Source organism: Ascidiella aspersa, chromosome 2, assembly GCF_963924565.1.
Source record: "Ascidiella aspersa chromosome 2, kaAscAspe10.2, whole genome shotgun sequence".
NCBI classification, from domain to species: Eukaryota; Metazoa; Chordata; class Ascidiacea; order Phlebobranchia; family Ascidiidae; genus Ascidiella; species Ascidiella aspersa.
The window spans coordinates 36,236,583-36,252,513 of NC_139448.1; positions in this window are offsets into that span (position 1 = coordinate 36,236,583).

Here is a 15,931-nt window from a genome sequence, read left to right on the forward strand (position 1 = left end):
ATACGTCAGACGCTTTTAAAGGCCATCTATCATATAGCTGTGCATTGTTTTCAAATTTTCTGAAAATATAAATTGGACGATATCTTATAAATGTGATGTGCTGGAGAAAAACTAAAGGTATATTCAGAATCAGCGCGAAAAATACATCTATAAAAAACACTCGCATTCTCTTTTACTAGAAGCGAAATTTTGCGGACCGACTGTTTGAAAAACAACTAATGTTCAGTAAAGGAAATTATTTACAACTTTATTTCAATACGAACTTTAAGCTTGTTATGCCACAGCGAGATGCTCCCACCTAGAAATTATTGAACTTTATAAAACCCGCAATTTACCTCATATTTGGTCAAACAGCGAAGTGTTAAGTACATGTGCTTTGATAAGGTTGATTATTTTAACTACATCATCGAATACACTATGAAGCTCCGGTAATAATTGTCGGTTTAGTTAAGTTCAATATTTTCTAGATGGAAGCATCTCTTTGCGGCAAAACAAGCTTGAAGTTCGCATTGAAAATAGGTTGTAATAAAATACCTTTACTGAACATTTATTTTTGTTTAAAGTTCGTGCTGAATTTGAACAAAGCGCGCTTTTTGCACAAGGATAGTGACAACATCTCATTTTTCATCATATAAGGCATTTTGAATAGTTTCATGGAAAGCCGCTCTGATTGTGATTGGCCGAGCCCTACGTGCATGCTGGTTCATTTAGACAAGCAATTTGTCGCCTAATATCCATCGACCGTTTGCTTCCTCAAACACAGCCGTGTCGTTTAAGACAGTGGTCGGCAACCGCCGGTCCGCGGACCGGTTGCCGGTTCATGAGGAGTTTGTTACCGGTCCGTAGCAAGGTTTCCAGATTAAAATTTTGATTGAAACCCAAACCGTACGTTAAGTCCGAAAAAAGGCTAGGAAAAGTAAAAAAACGATTGAAAGTATTAATTTATCCGAATTACATTAACTTTTGTTTAAATATACTCCATGGTTAATTGGTATATAAAAAATCACAATTAGTTTCAAGCACCCGTGAGGTGCAGAACAAACCAATTTAACTCCTCGTATGTACAATATATCGGTTGCCGACCCCTGGTTTAAGAGGTGTGTACACATGGGCGTTTGTTTTTCGCAACAGCGTTTATCTGCAGTTCTTTTGACAGATTTCCACCTTATTATTGGAACATAACCCTTGATGACGTGATGATCTTGGAGCCAGAGGAATTGCCGGAAAGACTGCCCTGCAAAATATTAATGAGGTGAGTGAGTTGACAACGTCATGTCTGACAAAACAAGGCCCTAACACTTTTAGTGGGAAGGGATTGCAGTAGAACTCGTTTTACCTCAGCAAATTATTTCAGGGCTGACATACATTCATACCTGAAAAGTGGCTACCTGTTTAGAAATAGACATCCCCTTATATAACTAACTTAACTTGAGTATTTTTAGTAAAATGACTCAACTTAACTTGAGTATTTTTAGTAAAATGACTTTTAATTTTTGCAGTTTTGCATAATTTTACAATAATTTATTAGACACAAGGTTAAGCAAACTTTTTTTAAGGTAGCATTTTGAACGTTTCGAATAACTCTTTATTCATTTCAACCTTGTAGTCATTTTTTTAATGGTACAACCAGACAAGCAGAAACCTGCTTCCAATGGTTTTAGATTGCTTTTCCTTGTGTACCAACTTCCCACGTTGCACATTAGTTTATTATTGACTGAATGCACTCTAACAGAATCAACATTGCGAACCGCATAACTTGGCATCGCACGCACGCACGCACGCACGCACGCACGCACGCACGCACGCAATTTTTTTTCGGTACATTCTTTCTGTTTTTTTTCCCACCATCTCCTTGAATTTATTTAAACGAAAATTTCATTTGCACATTTGATAAGGACTTACAATAGCGCTTTTGCTCGGCTGGCATGTCACGTGTTATGGGGGTGCAAGGAAAATAACAGTAACGTGTTGCAATTGGCATATAAATAGATTCGCACAAATATAGTACACGACATTACGATCACCCTGCGCGATTTCAAGGTCGTTCTGATTGACTGAACCCAAGGTTGCATGTAAGTTGGTTTACGCAAACACCCAATGCTGTAACTATGATGTTAATTTTGGAGTTGTACTTTGGCCTTTGTTTCGTAGTGTTTTTGCATTTTAAACAAGTACTAGATACATTATTGTAGCGCTAACGAAATCATAGGCGGTCAACCAAAGAACAATAAATGTAACGTAACACATTTGCAGCAGGCGGACATTATGTAATGTCCAATTCCCTTAGTCCTTAAGTATCTAGGTTGACGCCTAAAAAGGTTAAAAAAATTTAAAAACCTGAAACAGCATTTATGATTGACTCATGTTGCGGATGCCATCACAAAACATCACATAAAATTCAAAATAAAGGGAAAACACACATTGCGAATCGCCTACCGGAAATACCACGTTTATGAGACTAAGGGGTTGGAATGGTCAATTCAATCGGCAAAAAAACGCACAACTTTTATCATAAGTTAGCAAATAACTAATCCGCCCCAATATTAAAGACTCGTCGTATCGAATTGGGTAAATATTAGTTGACATTATTTAGCCTAAGTTTATGACTTATTTACCAAATTTACAATTGTTTACCAAATATTTACCAAATTTTTTTGTTTACCGAAAGCTTGATATTTCTGTTGGCCTTAAACATGAGCTTATTGCGTGTCAAACGCGTGATAAGATTTGATAGGATACAAATGGCATATGTGATGTAATAAGAGCTCAAAAGTGACGTCACAATTGACCTGCGAAGTGAAATAGTTTAGTGAGGTTTTCAGCAAAGATAAATAAGATAACTATGCGTTGACATCACCACAACTTTGGGTTAGGGACGGTGAATGGTTAGTCAAGATTTACATAAAGCAAACGCTTTCGCTTTACTGAAACTCGTAAAACGTTTTACTAGTCATTCTTTGAAAATGGCCACATTTGTCTAATTCTAATAGAGTAATCAGGTAGCATTATAGGAGAACAAATTGTATTGTATTTCTCGACAAGCTTTTTTTTCGCGCAGCCGTGCTTCATCAGGTCAAAGTAGTTTTACTCGAGTCCCGAGTGCGGCTCAGACTCTACACTCTACAGCCTGTATTTCAACCGTTTACGTAACTAAAAAAGGGTTTTCAGCATTCCACTCATAGGAGTATTATATATTTCATTTATCCACAATAAGTAAAAATTACCCACCAAATGCCATTTAACCTTTTCAATTTGCCATGTGTTTTTAAGGATGAAATTTATGCCCCAGCGTTAGAGTCGCGGGTTCAACTGCAAACGAGCAAGATATTTACGATCTCCTTAAAAAGCTGGTAAAAAATACGAAATATTTTGATAATGTAATTAAATTGATAATAACATAAATCCAATTTCAAAACGACAACTTTAGCGGTGAATTGTAAACAGAAAGAGTTTGTGTTGAATTTGGCGAACGATCATTCAGCGCAATTCTTGCACGAGTATAGCAAACATAATATCACCCTTTGAACCATTCCGAGAAGTCACGAACGGCACCCGTTCTGGTTGACTAAGCCCAAGGTTACATGTGCGTTGTGATTTTGAACTAGCAATGCTGGCGCCTGAAACCAACAACTATTTGGCTATCCGACCACATCCTTGTTGTGTAAGCAGACTGTGCAGTGTACACATGGGCGTGTTTGCTTTGGTGACGTTTTGCGTATGATGTTGGCCGTGCCGGAGAGCTTCAGTAAAACGAGATAGCCTTGTCACGTAGGCTGTGCAATAAAGAAGGCCAACACAAAAAAAAATCGTTGATCACGATTTTTGACATGTTAATCATTTTTTGGCTTTCCAAGCGTTATAATGGTTTCCTAATTAGTGGATTGTCCTAGCGTTATATTTCGCTATATCGTTGCATAACGCAAACAACAGCTTTTCTAAAGTAGGCGATTTACAAAAACGTTTTTAAAATTTTTATTTTTATTTTTTAACTGAATATAAATTTAATCGGGTGGTTAGGAGTTAGGACCATAGCTATTGCTTTTTAAATAGAAATACTGGGACCCATCTCTTCAACGCTTAACGCCAGTAAGTTTTTAAACAGGGATCAATAAAATCAAAGCAACAGCAAATGTTGTGAGCAAGTCATTTTAAAAGTCCGAGTCAAGTGATTTGCAAAATATTTAATGTCACAGTTAGGTCATTTGCAAAAAAATCAAGTCAAGTCATTGTCCGAGTGGTTGTCATACCAAGTCAAGTCCAAACCAAGTCATTTACATAAAAATAAAATACCAAACTATTCAAATTGACACCTGGTTCAACCATAAGCGTTATTTTGGTTGAAAAACAACAGAAATGTTAAATTTATTGCTCAACCGTTATACAAGCGGGAATTGGGAAAACAGCAACCTAATATTAATTTAAAAATAATTAAATACGGCAAAATTGTGCGTCTCAATTAAGTCCAAGTCAGGTCATTTTGCCCAAAAGACTTCAGTAAAGTCAAGTCCATTTAAAAATTGTGATACTGTACTTTGATTTTGGCGAAAAGCTATAAAGATATTTTTGTACAAAATAATACCTTTATAAAGCGCGAGTTAAAATGTACAAACTACACATTTTTTCTAAATTTTATTGTTTTCACTATTACCTTATTCAGTTACACTTTAAAATTCTGAAAAGTGCCTTGTATGAACCCAGAAAAATAAGTAGCACAAAAGATTTGTTCAATAATTTAATTACAACTAAGGATGTCTGATACTTAACGTTTCCATCCGATAACCGATATTTTGGGCACAAAGTATCGCGATCCGATACGATACCTATGACGTCATTAGTCTTCTAATACAAACAAAATAAATCAACTGAAACGTTCAAAGATAAATTTTCCGTGTTATTAGATTAACATTTGCTTTTAGTGTAAGTTTAATTACTTACAGAATAAGTTTAATTACTACCAGTTGTACTCTTCCATGTTTTTGAAGAATTTACCTTTCAACATAGAAATTGCTGCATTTATTTGCAAATTATGGCTAACATTTATTAAATTGGTATAAAATTTGCACCGATACTACCACTTGGCATCGAGTATCGGCTCCGATCCGATATTATCGGACGAGTACCGATTCTAACACTTGGTATCGAGTATCGACTCCGATCCGATATTATCGGACATCCATAATTCATACTAGAACTCAATGAAACCAACATGTGATAAAGGATTGATATAACATAAGCAATAGAAATTTACTTCCTGTTAACCAACCGTTCTTTGTTTGTTAAGAAAGCAAGGAATGCATTGAGTGTGGCAGAAAGCAAAGTTGGAAGATTACTACAGATGTGTACTCCTCAAAAAGAGGTAAAGTGTTTTAATTATTTTTAGTATTTATTTATTTGCAAAGAAGTTCTGATGGATGTTGTCAAACAACTAAATATACTGTACCTAAACCAGATCTCTATTTCATTCTTAAATCTTGATGTGGTGTTTTTTTATATTTTTGTGCAAAAGTTTATTATGTCTCTGTACTTAAAAGTTTGATAACACAAAGTTTTCCGCAAATTCATAGCAAAAACATGCATGTTAATTGTAATTGTAACGATATTGCAAAAATGGGATTTTAGATGCCATTCACGAGTCTTTACAGTAAGTGTCTGGGCGAAATTATGCAACCTTAAAAACACCACGAAGGTCGGGTCGTTTATTTTGTTAATATTTTCGATTGGAAAGGTGTTACTTTAAATATAAAAGTTACATTACAAAGAAGTTATCGAATCGCGCAAATCGAATATTCCTTTAAAATGTTCAAATTGATTTTCAATTATACTTTTTTACACCACAATTATGTTTTAGCAAATGTGCCCCACTTGGTGCAACTACTTGGCAAGGTATATTTTTTTACACTATCGTTTTGTTTTACGACTAAACTTTGGTCATACCGCAGCAGAAGTTTTAAACCCACAGTGACCTTTAATGACCAAAATTTTAAAACAAATCACTTAACGATAAAACTTGTAAAGAATGTTCATAATTATATATATTTTGCCAGATAAAATGGTATCTAAATTATAAAAGTAGAATATAAAGTTTTAAACTATATCTTTTTGATATATTAACCTACAATTCCCATTATGAATATTCAGTAATGCTTGTTAATGTTGACATATTGCCTCTAAACCAAATGCATCCGGGGAATACCCAGCTTAATCTGTGAACTTTTAAATTACAAATACAAAGTTTTGAAGAAATGTTTACAAATTATGCCACATTTGTTATGGTTTGCCAAAACAACTTTTGATAAATGTGTAGATATTATAGGCTTGTGTATCACAGACGTTCAACCTTTTTAAGTAAAAGGCAAAATTTGCGTAAAATGTTCTCAGGCAATAATTTAGGATCATAAAGGGGGGATCCAGGATTTTCGTTCAGGGGCTACGAACATTTTCAGGGTGACGTCACAAAGCTACGTGCTGTTTTCCAGGGATCGCGTGCGCAGCGGAAATTCTGCTGAATTTATTACACAGTGCACGGCTGGTTTTGCGCACTACTAGCTCACGAACAAACATTGTAAGGCGTGTTTTGTTCTCCACAATCGGTAAATAAGTCTCACGGCAGGGTAATTTACCTTGGCAGTCTAGCTAGCAATGTAAACAGTGCGGCGGCCAGCCAGTTGTTGCTTGAAGGTAGTTTAACTTCAGTAAAAAGGTATTTTGTTTTTCACGCATGGTTAATTGGTAAACTGCAAAATTAGTATTTTTCAAAACATTGTGATTTCGGCGATTCTCGTTTTTTGTTTTTGTTTTTTTTGACGTTCCAAATAAAATCTTATCCTCCTCCTAGTAAAAAATAGAAATCACTTTGCATAAAGTTATATGCTGTTTTTGCTGACAAGCTTAGATTTCGCAGAAAAGTTGGAAAAAACTGCGAATTTGATTCAGTATAATTTAAATATACATAGTCTGCTTAAAAACATTGCCATGTTGGTGTTAAAATATATGGTTAAAGGATTTCGAGATTAGTTTATGGACTAGATCAAGAGTTCTTAAACTTTTTTGTTATGTACCATTTCGATTCACTTGCTTGTATATTATTTGTGAAATAATAGTATAAACTTAAGCCAAACTAGATTTTCGGCCTAATAGCGTGTGTAGAATTTTCCCTTCAAACCCTTTATCACATAAATTATCAGCACTTCAGTGGATAAACTGAAATTCAAAAAAAGGTTACTGTATAGTTGTGATGTCACAAAGGAATGTAAAAATATTTGGTTACGAAACAGACAATAATGATTTCCAAGGGCGAAAAAATAGTTACAAAAAATTTGATTACGGAGGAAAGAGTAAAAGTTAGCAATTTATAATAGCATTCCGATAAGAGTGAATTGTTGATCTCAAGCAGGCATTGTGGTGTTTGCGTAAAAACGTTTTCTCGCATAAACGTGAGCAACGATTTCTTTTTAAATCAACGGAAAATCGTCGCAGTGCCTGTAAAAAGAACTTGGCCGCGTAACCCCGAAATTTATCTCGCCTATACCTTGATACGCGTACCGCTATTTAAGAAACCCTTGGCCGTTTGAAAGCGGCGTGCAGGGGCCAATCCATGGGGGCACCGGGCCATGCCCCTACCCTACCCCTACCCCAAACTGGACATTTCATCCCGTTTATCATCATGTGTTTCTGATATGTCTAAGCCTCTTTTTGTAAAATGGGATCTCATCGCACCCTTATAATTGAAGTATCGTCAACTTTAACAATATCTATATGTTTTTTTCGTTTTACGCGATTTAATAACATTTTTATTATTTAGCTTTTGTATTGAAAGTAACAAATCTCCAAGCTAAAACTTGAATTGTCAAACTGATGTGTGGTGTTACTAAGGTTACTTCTTTATTACGTCACGTTTTGACGAAACTTACGTCGTAACATTTTCTCGTGTCCCCTCTATTTCTAAGCTAATTTATGTTAAAATGCTTTAAATTTGGATTTGCGCTTTAACTCAAAGCTTCTAAGGGTAGCGAGTTAAAAATTGGACTTGTAACCGCTTTGAAAAATTTTTTTTAAACATTAATGTCCTTCAATGGTTTTACCAAGTTTAAAATTCAAGTGTTCATCATTTGCTCTAAGTCGAAGACAAGCTGCTGTGTTAACGCCGTTGCATAATATTATCTCGTATTTATTTGTTTATTTTAATAGTTTTATCTTAAAAACCTGCATTAAAAAAAATGTTTACTATTTTTGTGGGATTCGCATGCCAAGATAAGCATTAAAATGCAATCAGCTGGGCTTTTGAAGATTAAGCAAAGTGTAGTGTTTTGTGCGCTTCTAACATTTGCCAAAGGTATTACTATTTATTTATCGGAATATTCTAAATAAGTAACTGTTTTTACTGATCCTCCTTTTTCTTTTTACTGATCCTCCGTTTTTACTGATCCTCCTTTTTCTGTTTTTACTGATCCTCCTTTTCTTTTTTTTTGTATATATACTTTAAAACAGTCGTATAAAATAAACAATATTGTTTTTTTAAGTGAACAGCAAACCAAATCCGTATTATAATTTATACTATGTTTTTACAAAAGACAATTTTTGCTAATTTTGTCGCTAAAAGATCTTGTAAACTAAATGGTTTAACAAGCCGTACGACTCAAGCATTTTGTCAGAAAGAGTGTATTTCAACTTATCGATGAAAAATAGATGCTATATCAAACAACTAATCTTATTTAACAAACTTTTTATTACCTATACCGGTATCTCTTGAATCTTTAATGCAATGACGTCATATTTATGCGGTCCGAGTTTTCCGTCACGTGGAAAAGGTCAAGGTCATTGAGAGTGCGCGACGGATCTTCGCTTTTTGTAGTATTTTTTTTACTGTCAATCCATGCCATTTGCTAGATTTACTAAAGTCTCCACCTATTTTGTTTACTTTTTCAGCCAACATCTTCATTCTGGAGCCAAAGCCTTTCAATGTTGTTGATTTGGAGGGTGCTGTGGTTGATGATGTCAAATTAAGCTGTAAGGCAAACTTGACCAAAGCTATATATCACTGGAAGAAAGATGGAGAATTTATATCAGCTGGAGGTAACAAGTTGGCCTAATTTGTGTGTCTTAATCGATACTATCGTTATTGTTAATTTGCGCTAAAACGTCCTTCAAAACATCTTGGTAACAACACGTTCATATTGCACATGTGTGTTTAAATCTAACGGAAGATTTTTGTCTAAATTGTTTTTGTACATAGAACATAGCAGGTTGATGGTGGACAAACATGGCAGTTTGATAATTTCAAGAGTCAGCGCTTCTGACGAAGGAAAATATCAATGTTTGGCCTCTAATAATGAAGGAACTGCGCTAAGCAATGTGGCATTTCTTGAGACAAAATGTGAGTAATTCAATTTGCATATAAGAAAATCAAACCAATTGTGTCGTTTCGCAAGTCATCGAGTTGTTTTTTTGTGCTCTTTCTTGTAAAGCTGGCGTTTTACCACTTGCTAATATACTACATAATGTACGGATAGGTTAAAATATACCGATAAGTGATAGTTTGGGAAAGCAAGCAAGTTTAGCTTTTTGGTAAAAACGTGTTTAACGCGTCGCCTTAGGGAAATACCAGCAATCCTGCATCGTTGTCCAGCTTTAAGTTTTTTTTTCTTTTGTGTCAATTTTCTCTGTTTAGACTTCAGACCTTTTAAAGACAAAACTCGCTCACTAGTTACGACTAATCAAGGTGTTGGTGTGAAACTAACATGCGATGGAGCCAACTTTTCACCAGGTAAGAGCAAATCTATTATTTTATAGTATACAATAAAGATCCTTTAAATCATTAAATCGTACTTTGATTTAGAAAACTCGGTCGATTACTTTTGGGAAAAGGAAGAAAACTACAACCAACTTGGTTCACCGGGCACACCCGAGTACTACGTGTCGCAAACTGATGGAACTATTTATCTCTCCAACCCAACAAAGGCTGACTCGAACGTATATACTTGCTACGTTACTGGAAAGGAGCCATACTTTGATATTTATAGGGAGTACAGCTCTCCGCAAATCCGACTTAGTGTAACTGGAAAAAGTAAATATAACATGTTGTGTTGTAAATCTTATTGAAGGAATATGTGTCTCATACAGCCTTTCTTTTTTCAGAACAACAACATGTGCCAGTAATGATGTTACAACCAAAACCAACCACCTATTCTCTTGTCGGTGAAACCATAACATTGGAATGTTTTGCAAGTGGAAAGTAAGTTTAACTTATACGAGTGATGAAAATTAATTAAATAATGTTGTAAAGCATCAAAAATAATGCCCCGCATGATATTAAAAACGTTTTGCGCAGGCAAGGCACATTAAAATTATCTTTCCACTATATGTAATATTTACCTTTCAGTCCAACGCCAAACATCGTTTGGCGAAAGGTTAATGATTCACTACCTCCAAGTCACGTGATCACACGCGCGGGTCAACTTGAGGTTTATAACGTCACAGCAGATATGGCTGGAGTTTACGAGTGTGGGGCTACAAACAACCTGGGCAGTGTGACGTCAAGTGGTATACTGGATATAACAGGTGATATTAACAGTTAGCATATGTTTTTGTAACAAACCTGGCTAAACATGTCATGCCAACGTGATATATTTGTATTTTATACGCTCATTTGTAATTATACAAATATAACCTAAACGAAAGTTTCTCAAACGGGGGAATTTTCTCCCAAGGGGGGAATTTTGAAGTTTTAAGGTGTGATTTTAAATTTGCCCCAAAACAAGCACGTTTTAGTTGGGGGTGAAACCGCACATGCGTATTAATGCAGGTCATGAGTAGAGCCCATTTTTAAATATAAAAAATACATGTATTTTTCGCAAGCCAGTAAAAATTTTGACTGGAGTGAACAGTTTATATTTATTACGTCACAATGCGCTCTGTGTACTTAAATATTTTCTACCACTGCATTTATTGTTTTTATCAAAATATCATTCAGTAAAATGGATTAATAATAACTTGGAACTAATATAGCGGCCAAAAAGCTTTCAATTTTAAAAGGATTTATAGCCTACACTCTTCATATTGACAAATTTACAGTTACTGTTTTTCTTACGGGGGAATTGAGTTTAAATAACATCTATAGAGGTACACGAGACGAAAAAGATTGAAAACCACTGCCCTAACAATCTAATGTAGTCTAATGTAGTTAAGTACACTATGCACGGATCTGTAATGTACCGGAACATTGAATTACAAAGCCAAAAAGGTCGAGTAAATCGAAATTATCTTGATTAAAAACCTTTAGAAACGAACTTGTGTCACCAGCAATTGAAATGTGTTATCATACAATAACTGATGCAAATCTACTAAAAACATTTAGGTACACTATGCATAGATCTAACTTGTGGGTCGCGATCAGCACGTTTCAAAGTGGCATTAACCAACGATAAGATATTTCAGTCGTTAGAACTCAGAGTACCCTTACTAGGTCCGAAATTAGCCGACAAAGATTTAATTGCAAATAAGACATAGGCTGCTTAAACGTTAGCCTGAGGTATTATCCGAACTTACTACCCATCCCAGTATAATTGGTCTAGCAACCAAGCTACGAATGCCAAATCTTGTTTGCAAACATTTACTTTTTGGCCAAATGATTTGGTATAAACAAGGAATACCACCTGGTGATTTGTAGTTAATTGCAATTTATTTTTAAAAACTTGCCACCTTTCACACTTGATGTCTTGCTTTTAGATAAACCGACTTGGGTCACAAACATTTCCTCCCAAATTGTCCAGCTCGGTAAAACAGCAACGTTTCACTGTAAGGCTACAAGTTTATCTGCATTAAAATACACATGGTTAAAAAATGGAGCTCCTATTGAAACGACGTCACGTGTGAATATTGGAGTGGGAACAGAAGGCGGAAGTGTGATGACGATCGCGGAAGTAAACGATGATGACGTAGCAATATATCAATGCGTGGCCGAAAATAGTGGCGGGCAATTATATTTAAATGCAAAACTAAGTCTAAAAGGTGAAGCTACATTATTCGTTTGTACTTGCACAATCATGAAATATAAGACGGAAACTAAAACCATTCTATCTTTAGTGATTGTATTTTTACGTGAACCAACTGATCAGCATGTTCTTCTTCTTAATGAAAGGAAAAAAGTAACATTTGAATGTGAAACAAACTTATTAAAACAAAGTACCACGTGGATGAAAGATGGTCACAAAATAATTACCAATGGTGAGTCTTAAAAGTCACTACTTCTTTATTAGCAACTTTTTACAGATTTAACAACGCGTCACGACAGTTGGGTTTAGCACAGTGTTTCTTAAACAGCTGAATGGTTCACCCCAGGGTAAAAATAATATATAAGGGTGAACCGTCAGATACGGATGATAACTCGCAGTGAATCGACTACTGAACTGTTGTTTTTTGGTTATTTTTTTGCTTATTGTAATAGTGAAGTTGGTTTGCACTGAGTGTAAGTCACTTTGTGCTGTATAGGTGTGGCTTAAACAGGCAATCACAAAGCAGGACTGGGACGGTTCAAAACATCCCTGTTGCAGCGAACTCTTGGGCGAATATACAGCTGAAAACTGTGAAATTGCGCATAGCACGGAAAAAATATGTCTATTTGTTTTAAAGCATGAGGCATAAGCACAAAAGAGAAAAAGTTTTAACAATTCCTTCTTGGCCCCTAATTTTACGGGATTTTAAATCAATAAGGCGATTTTAGGCATTTAGGCCTTATCCCGAACAATTTAAGACTTATTACGACAGATTTATGTCTTATTCATAGACTTAAGTTTTTATTCTTTGGTGGGTACTACTGCGCATTTGGCATATTATGTCGTTGGTGTTATTACTATGGTATTATTGATTTTCCCGCTTTAGGTTTATGTTGCTTTTGGGTCTTGTTGTGTGTTCCCAAAATTGATTTATTTGGCATATTATGTCGTTAGATTTGTTAGATTTAGAGTTTACAATCAATATTTTCCTTTGGATTTTGCCGAGGAATGTAAAGTTTAACAAGGATTGGATGACGAAGTATTTTTTCACTTAAATTGGCAAGAAAGCAGTATGTTTGCTGTGCAATGAAAGTGTGGCCGTGTTCAAAGAGTACAACATTAGCCGCCATTATGCGACAAAACATGTAGACTTTCGCAATACAATTAATATATCGATCAGGAATCCGGCCCGCTAAGTACTTCGTTTTCCCATATTAGGCCCGCCGACTGGGGAAGTTGCCCGCCACTGCACTTAAGATGTCATAGCTATGTTCGCTTCGTTAAAAATATGTTGTAAAATACTCGTTTAAAAGCAGCGTGGATGTGATTGCTATTCAAATGTTTTGGGCAGGCAAACACATCCCAACGCTGTTTAATCGTAGAGTTTTTGGCCTTCCCTGCTCACAAATTGTTTTTGGGGGTTTGCTTTAAACGACAAAACAGAGACGCCATTTTGTTTTTAAGGACGATTTGTAAAACACTTTTATAATTTTTGGCACAACTATTTTCCTATTTAGTTAGAAATAGAATTAAACTATATTGGTGAATAAGATAATATTTAGCCGATATTTTAATGCCCAAGTGTATCAATTGTACTTGCGAGTAATACGGCGTTGGCGAAGTGCATAAATATGATACTTCTGTATCTTGTGGCAATTTGCGATAAGCGCCATCCTATTTCGGGTCTGTTGGATTTTAAATGTTTACCTCAACAAGACAAAGTTTTAATAGAGTTTAATGGGGATTTAGACAAAATGCAGTAGAGTCATGTGTTTCATACAGTCCAACATTAGGTTGTTTTCTCAACACAACATACCGTCCTCTCATTGCGACATCGAGCGTTTATCGCAAGTCAAACAAAGGTGTGACTTAAACAGCCAATCACAAAGCACAACGAAACATGTTTGAGAGCTTATTTAAATACAAGTCTTTGTAACAAGGTCAAAGTTTGTTTTGTCTCCCTTCAAGCAAAAAATGTCTATCAATGGATGACAACCTTAATTTAACCTTGCTGGAATAAATAAATGTTTTGTTCTACATCAGCTAAAACATTATTTATAAATGGGTTAATATATCCAAGTTAAATAGCAAAAAATTACGGTTATTAGCTAGTTGTTAACTGCAAAAGTTGTGGCGATAAAGTTGTAGCAATTTGTTAGATCGAGTAAGGTGTGTCATGTGGAACACGCAAATAAAAGTCAAAAATTTAATGTTACATCAATTTGAAATGTAAAAGATCTCAATTAACATAAAACAGTTTAAACAAAAAAACACTTCTATGCTACGTCAGTGGATCACCACCTTTTTTGGCTTGTGACACCCTTGCTCGTATTTTTGCTGAGTGGTTAACTGTAACGTCACAGTAAACGAGATTGAAACAGCACATTGACTGTACAACAAGGTTAATAAAACCTTTTCAATTTTAGGCACTTTTATCGTTCAGAAAAAAATTGTATCAAGAAGCTTACCAATAGAGCAGAAGTTGGAAAGAATTTGAAATCTAGCTTCTTGAGCGTTAAAACTGGCACCCTAGAGTTCCGCGGCACCCCGGTTGAAAACCACTTACCTAAAGTGTCAGATCTATCACGACATTCGTAAACGTTAAGAACTAGAAAGGCAGGTTTGATCATTGGTGAAGCAACATTCGTTAGAAGGAAAATTCGCAGACGGTGTGCCGATATTTTTGACGAGTGTTATTTCGTCTGGCCGAGTGCTGATTGAAAGTTAATATTAACCCCGGGTTAATGTGCAGTATTTAAACACAACTCGACCTGTTCGGTTAACGCAGTGGTGTCCAACATGATACACACGTGGCAAATGTGGCTCGCGACCTAATAAAAAATGGCACGCGAGCCCCCCAAAATACACCCAATTGTCAAAAGAGCTAAATATGTTATACTGACAATTGTCATTGTTCATTCACAATACAAAACAATTCCAGCAATTACGACAGCCACAACTACTTCTGATATTATAATATTATACTGTTTTGTTTTTTGATAAAAAGCGCTTTTATTATTAGAAAAAAAAAATTATATGTTTAGAAAAAAATGAACTTTGGCACGGAAAGAAGTTATAAGATAAAAATTGGCATGTCGGCATGTTTGAGTTGGACACCCCTGAGTTAACGCTATGGATGAATGGGTTGAGGTTTATTTGTTACCAGATGTTATTTAGATAAGCCAGGGGTCGGCAACCTGCGGCCCGCTGATGTAATTCATTCGGCCCGCCGCCTCTAACAAATTTGACACGAGTCCATTTCACATACTTTTTGACTATTTTAACTACGTAAGTTCAAAAAATTTCCATTATACCTACGGTTCGAATCACCATTATACATACGGTTTGTTACGTTTTGATGCGGTGTTTTCTCCTAGATCAGCACTTTGTTACCGTTGCGCCGTGGAAGGTAGCCAGGTGCGTCAATTTATTTTCGGCAATGTAATAATACCTTGCAAGAAATTTAAAAGAAATACCGGTATACCAAAAAAATCGCGCTCACTTCGCTCGCCAGGTGCGCCCCAACTTAAAAGGTTAAAAAACACTCAGCTAGATTAACTTTAGATGTTATCGCGTTCTCTCAAAGTAGTTTTATTACACTTTTCATTAGTAGTATGAATCACGACGCGTAAACTTGAATTTTAAATCAAACAAACGCTTTTTTTCTCGCTTTGCGCCAACACATTCACTGCCTCCTAAAATGTAATTAAACACGTTTTTAAGTGCAAAATAATCCGAGTCCCGGCTGATTTACAGTTGTTATAACATGAAATCACACAATTCTTAGTTATCATTTTGTGCGGCCCGCAGAGATCTTTTTAAGTTTGGTTTTGGCCCGCGACTAGTAAAAGGTTTCCGACCCCTGAGATAAGCTATGGTTGGTTTTTTGTTGACATTTACGGTTTGCTGTAAACTCGGTTTAAATATACTAAATGTAGTTT